Raw genomic sequence first — 6,861 nt, 5'->3', positions numbered from 1 at the left:
TGCCCATCTTTCGACGCCACCCACAAAGCATGCAGCCTGTGTCGACCACAGCACCCAAACGCCAGTGCCTCTGCCGCACAACGTCGTGGACCGGCAATCACACCACCCGCACCCGCTCGTGCCCCACCCCAACCGCCAAACTCGCAACGCCAGCGGATGAACGGCGGAAGTTTCCCGCACTCGTAATGTGCAATCCACACCTATAACTTGCGTTTCATGAAGAGTTATGTCCAATATGCGACATTCCCGCTGTCCCTATACATGGACGGGACTATCACGTCTTCGGTGTGTGCGGTCGAGCGTCGCTTGCGCTCCCGTTCCTTCGGCGTTTTGGGTGGGAAAAACGTGTGCGATCGATCTGAAATTTGGCACAGAGTTTCGCGCTGTGACCATACAACGTGTGTAGAACTTTTTTCGCCGTCGCTCGAACCGTTTTTGAGTTATCGTGACATTTTCGAAATTCGAAATTTCCGTGTTTTTTGGCTTATTTATCGAGTTTTTGGTGTTTGTGAAGTGCTTCATCGACGCAGACTACGTCGTGCAACGTCGCTGATGCATTGCCGGCATCATCCAACAGGTATTTCTATCCGTTTTTTTTTCTAATTATCGATGTTTTCCCAATCCCATGATGTACCTAAATTTCGGTGATTTTTCCACCTGAGTGGGACTGAAGGGGTGCTATAACCGTATTTCAGTTGATAATACACCGTAAAGTGGTCCACTGTGCCCTGGAACTGCTCCTTTGGTGGTCGTGGTCTGCCCTTTGTCTGCCGCGCGTTCCGCGTGTGTTTAGAAATCCGTTCCCATCCGTCCAGTGCAAGGGGTTAGCCAACTTCCAAGCACACAGCTGTATTCTTGAGATTTTTCTCTATCAGATAGTGCCTAAAAAAGTGTCTCTTCCTTTGTTAGTTTCAAAGTTACAGACAATCGTAGCGAAGAACACGTGGTAACCACGTGGTGACCGGAAGTTGCCGATAATCACCCAAAAACCGGGCGGAGGAAAAAATCTGAGCCCACCGGTTTGTAAACGTCCCCATGCTCCATCAGACGACGTAGGAAAATTAGGGTGTCTCTTTCAAGATTTAGCAATTATATCGGTTTTCCCAACGGCCGCGCGCACACGCGTTGCCGTTCAGCCGCGCTTGCCGCGCTGTGTCTGGTCACTCGTATAAATAGGGTCAGCGCCTTCTCGAGCAAAAAACTGAGCATCAGGGCCGTGTACCCAGCTGAATCCCCTCTCAAATGGAGCAGTTTAAGAAGTACTTTCCTTTCATGGAGTAAGACATACCGTATGTTTTCTGTCACAGTCCGCAGTCCTTCACGCGGTTTAGAAACTGTTACCCAATACAGAAATAAGTTGAAGGTAAATGACATGTGCACTGACTAGAAGACCATTTATTACCCTCTCGGTCCCCAGCGAGAAAAGGCTAGGTCTCTCTCACACTTTCCGAACAGCAGCCACTTTTGTCCAGTGTGAGCGACAGTACCCGCATGCCTAAACGCGGGTTCACATAAATCGGAACCCTGCCGCTGCTTACTCACCAATAGTATATGTATAAATATTTTTCTAGTACGTGAGATTCGTCTATCTTCATATTATGTCTTCCTCGGTGCCAATGGCGTGTAACATTAGTAACTAAAATTAAAATAGTGGAGCAGTGCGTACCGCTCGGCTGGGAGGCGTGCGCATCCGATTTTTCCTTCCGCTACCCCTGTTCTTAAGATACTATTCAAGAAACAAACTCTCCCGTAGATGATAGGTTGTTACTTCTGTTTTTTTTTTTGGTTATGTTAGTTTAGGATTAAGGCTTGTGAAAGTGATGTCGTGTGTACCGTGCAGTTTGCCGGAATGTGGATACAGTAATCGGCAAAATTGATGCCGTCACCAAAGCCACATATAACCATTGTGCATATCATTCTGTAGCTTACTTCCTTCTCATTTCAAACCAGTGTTTAGTGTTTAAAGATGTCTCTTGTGCTGTAGGTTAGGCATTTAGGTTTTAAAAGGAATCTTGTGTGTGCTGAGTAGCCAGCGTACGCGTGCATACGAGCAGTGACAGAAAACTGCAAGTTTTCTATGATACAGTAGCTCTTAAAATCTTATTAGGTAATACATTGATGGTGTGTCTTCCCCTTGCTCTAATATGATCTTGCTTTCCATCACTTGCTAAATAGTCTGAGAAACTAAATGACTTAAATTTCAGTCACGATTGTAGCAAAAAGCAGTGCAAAAATTACTGTTACATTTCGTAATTCTATGATAGATTAGGCATCATATTTAGCAGATAGGGTAGTGTCTTGGACGGTGAGAATCGACTTGTCTACGAGCCATTAACGCCCTCTAGCGATATCACGGCCTAAAGGACTGAGCACACCAGAGGAACTGCCCCAAAATGGGGCTCAGCAAAGAGAGTCTCGGAGCAGCTAATGAACCTGGTGCTAACTCTGTGGTCACCACAGACAAGGAGGACTCAGGAAGATGCTCAGATCTCCAGGAAATGATGAACATCAGGGAAGAGATGGAAGCCTTCATTTTTAATGACACAAACAAGATAAACAATGGACAAAAAAGATTCATTCTAGGGAAGCTATCTGAATACGAGCAGATACTAAAGAAGTATCAGATGGAGATCCTAGAACTCAAAACAGAGTTAAGGTGCGTGAAGACCCTGAAAACAAAAGCTTCATCAGAGGTCGAAAGCTATGCCAGCAAGGCAGCTGCAAAACCAGCACCTAAACAACAGCCCATAAAAACGCAACATTCGAAAGTGCTAATGATCAAGCCAGCAGAAGGTTATCAAAAAACTGGAGAGGAAGTGGAAGAAACTGTAAGAAACCTTATTTCAACATCGCTGAAGGATGTTCGCATATCAAGATGCAAGAAGACCAGAGGAAATGGCATTGTCCTCGAAGTCCCTAATGACCAGGATGTTGATAAAATCAGGAAGTGTGGTGAAGTCACACAATCTGGATTAACAGTCTCAGATCCAAAGAGGAGAAATCCGAAGATAATAATCTTTGATGTTCCGAGGAACACAAATGAGGAGGAATTGAAAATGGAATTATATGAGAGAAACCTCGCAAGACTTAACATTCAGAGGGAGGAGGTTATGGAGGGTACCAAGGTACTGTTTAGGACTGGTCCAAGAAACAGGGAAGAGACAAACCTAGTGCTGGAAGTAACAACGAAGGTGTGGAACAGTCTATCTGAACAAGGTCGCATATACATAAATTGCACCTCTCACAAAGTGCAGGACTATAACAATATAAGCAGATGCTTTAAATGCCAGGGTCATGGACACACAGCAGCAAAGTGTAAGAATGCAGAAACTACCTGTGGCCACTGTGCAGAATCAGGACACACTTTCAAAGAATGCACAAAAAAGAACCAACAGGCCCAATGTGCAAACTGCAAGCGTGTGAAGAAGCCGCATGCTCACGCAGTGACTGATAAAACATGCCCAGAATACATTAGGATCAAGACAATACAAAACAGTAGAATTGACTATGGACAATAACAACAATGGAGTACCACAACGAGGAAGAAGAATGCAGACAGAAACACAGTACAGAGACATAAAAATACTACAGTTAAATGGGCAAAGAGCAAGAATAGTTCCAGACCAACTGGCGCACCGAATCCTTGAGGAAAACATAGATGTGCTATTGATCCAAGAGCCCTACTGTCTCAATAACATGGTAGGTGGATATCCATCAGACTTCCAACTTATGTACAACTCTAAAGATGGTCCACCAAAGGCAGCAATAGCAACCAGATCTCAAGTGATAACAGCTATGCAGCTGACAAATTTCAGTACTACTCACATGGCTGTCGCCAGCATTAACGGAGAATTTGGGGAAATGTACATAGCCAGTATATACTGCCAATATGGGGAACCTATAGACGAATTCCTGCAAAAATTAGACACTCTCCTGGATCAGCTAGAAGGGAAACCAGTCATAGTAGGACTGGACTCGAACGCAAACTCACCAGTCTGGCATAGCTCCATGACCGATGAAGCAGGCAGAATGCTTGAAGACTTCATCGCACAGAGAGGACTAATAGTGATGAACGAAATGTCAGACCTCACAACATACTGTGGCCCAAATGGACAAAGCAACATTGATGTGACAATCTGTACTCCCCCAGCAGCCAGAGCCCTGTGCAACTGGATGATTCATGAGGAATGGACATCAAGTGACCACAGGGCTATAACATACAAAATCAAAGCACCCCAAAGGAGGAGAGAGACAGTGAAATTGGCGACATATAACACAAACTTCGCAAAGTGGACCATCTTTGACAAACAGCTTGTCAAGTCCACAGAGAACTGGCCACAGGGAACAAATGGTGTAAATGGAATGGCTACCAGACTGCAGGAAGCTATCTATGAATCCTGCAACAGATCCATGAGAAAGCGAACTCGTGTGCAGAACCCAGTTCCATGGTGGAGTGCAACTCTTGCTGACTTGAGGCGTGACACCATATCTGCACGACGTACATTACAGCGAACACGGAGAAGCAACAACCAGACTGCGACAGAAGAAGCAAAGCAGCACTATAACAGGACGAAAAACAAATATAACAAAGAAATCGTCCAAGCCAAAGAGAAGATGTGGAAAAAGTGGGTATCTGACTGTGATCAGAATGACCCCTGGGCCATAGTGAAGAAAGTAATCCGGCCAAAACGCGGCACAGAAAATGTACTGAGTAACGTAAAAGTCACAGACCAGACTACAACAATCACATGGAAGGAGACTATAAAGTCATTGCTACAGAGCCTGCTTCCTGACGACAATGCAGATGAGGACACTGTCGAACAGCAGGTGGTGAAGATGGCCAATGAGGATTATGAAAACAGTGACATAGACCCCGAATTCACGCCAGAGGAAATAGGGACTGCTATAAAGGCCTGTAAACCAGGCAAAGCGACAGGCCCAGATGAAATTGACGACAAAATAATAAAGAGGGTCTGGCACACGTGTCCCCATCTTCTGGTGGACCTATATAACAGCTGTCTGCAGGAAAGAAAGGTCCCAGATGAGTGGAAAAAGGGTAATGTGTGTATTCTGCTCAAATCAGAAGAAAAACCCAGGGATGAGCCAAAGTCATACCGCCCAATATGTCTGCTCCCTATCATAGCGAAGGTCTTAGAACGCCTACTTGTAAATCGCCTTGACAAGTTGTATGACGAATCAGGGCTCAAGGCCCCAAACCAGTTTGGGTTCCGGAAAGGTGCCTCAACTGAAATGGCCATTAGGCAGCTCCTAAGCAACGTTCAATGTGATGAAAAGTATGTAGTGGTTATTTTTGTGGACATAGCAGGTGCCTTTGACAACCTCTGGTGGCCTAGTGTCATGAGACGCCTAAGAGAAATCCAGTGCCCGCGTAACCTCTATGATCTGATGGTGGACTATTTTAAGAACAGAACAGTTATAGTTAATAATAGGGCCGGATGTGTAGAGAAAACAGTCACCAAGGGATGCCCACAAGGCTCCATTTGTGGCCCATTCCTATGGAACCTTGTCTTCGACGAGATAGTAAGCGAAAAGGAGGGTGATCAATGGACAAAAGTGGCATACGCTGATGACCTAGCCGTTATCGTTAGGGGACAGAGCCGTAAACAAGTAGAAGACCGAGCAATGCGGGCCCTAAAGGAGGTAAGCGAATGGACCAAAAAGAACAAGCTAGGGATATCTAAACATAAAACAGTAGCCATGACCATCAAAGGCAGTTTTGACAGGAATAGACCGCCAATAATCCCATTCGAGGGGGGTAACATAAAGTTCGTCTCAGAGGCCACATACCTGGGTGTAACCCTTGATGAAAGACTCCTGTTCACACCACATGTGAAAAACATCCAGAGAAAGCTAGGTGCCATCTCAGGCTTGCTATTGAGGGTTACTAGAACAGAGTGGGGCCTGCAAAAGAAGTCCCTAAAGCTGATATACCAGGGCTTATGCCTCTCTGTCTGTAGATACGGTGCAGCAGCATGGGCACATCGCACAAAGCACAGGTACGTAAAAAGGATACTGGATGCAATACAAAGGCCATTTCTGTTGCAGATGACCAAAGCTTGCAGGACAGTGTCAACTGATGCCCTGCAGGTGTTAACGGGAAGCTTGCCACTGGACCTAGAGGTAGTGAAGGCAGCCTTGCTATACAACGCAAGACATGAGGTGGTTGGCCTGGTTGCTGGGTTCCAAGCTCCAAGAAACATCGCTGGGCAAAATCCTAGATGTAGTACTAAAAAAAGAATAGAGTGTATGTTGCAGGAGGAGTGGCAGAACAGATGGAACCAGGGACTGACTGGAAGGGAAACATACAACTGGGTACCAGATGTGGGAATGTGGCAGAAAGGCTGGCGGAGGGCGATAATCCCACCATACTCCCTAACCTGCCTGCTGACAGACCATGGGCTGAAAAAGAAGATCTGCGACCTGGGCATAGAGGAAAGCACCAGATGTACATGTGGTGAAGAAGAAGACACAAACCACATACTCTACACCTGCACACAATATGCAGAGCCCAGAGGTAAGCTCATTGAGGCAGTGGGACCTGAATCCTTCAGGAGTAAACAAACACTGCTCCAAACAAAGGAGAGCTACTCAGCAATCAGATCATTTGCTGAGGAAGCTTTCGACATCAGAGAAGTTACCATGATCCTCAGTGACCTGGCTTAAAATATCCAGCTTCTCTGGATATTCAGAACAGCGACCAAAGAAATCATGGGAACGTTACTGGTAAAGAACAGAAGGGCACCCATGATTCCGAAACAGCCCTGATATCTCGCGCACCTGGAGGAGTCATGGCTGAGTGTGGAGGGGTGACGAGCTGCCTCTCAGAACCACCGATGATGC

Source organism: Schistocerca serialis, unplaced genomic scaffold, assembly GCF_023864345.2.
Source record: "Schistocerca serialis cubense isolate TAMUIC-IGC-003099 unplaced genomic scaffold, iqSchSeri2.2 HiC_scaffold_1235, whole genome shotgun sequence".
Classification (NCBI taxonomy): domain Eukaryota; kingdom Metazoa; phylum Arthropoda; class Insecta; order Orthoptera; family Acrididae; genus Schistocerca; species Schistocerca serialis.
Note: the sequence above shows the minus strand (reverse complement) of the source record.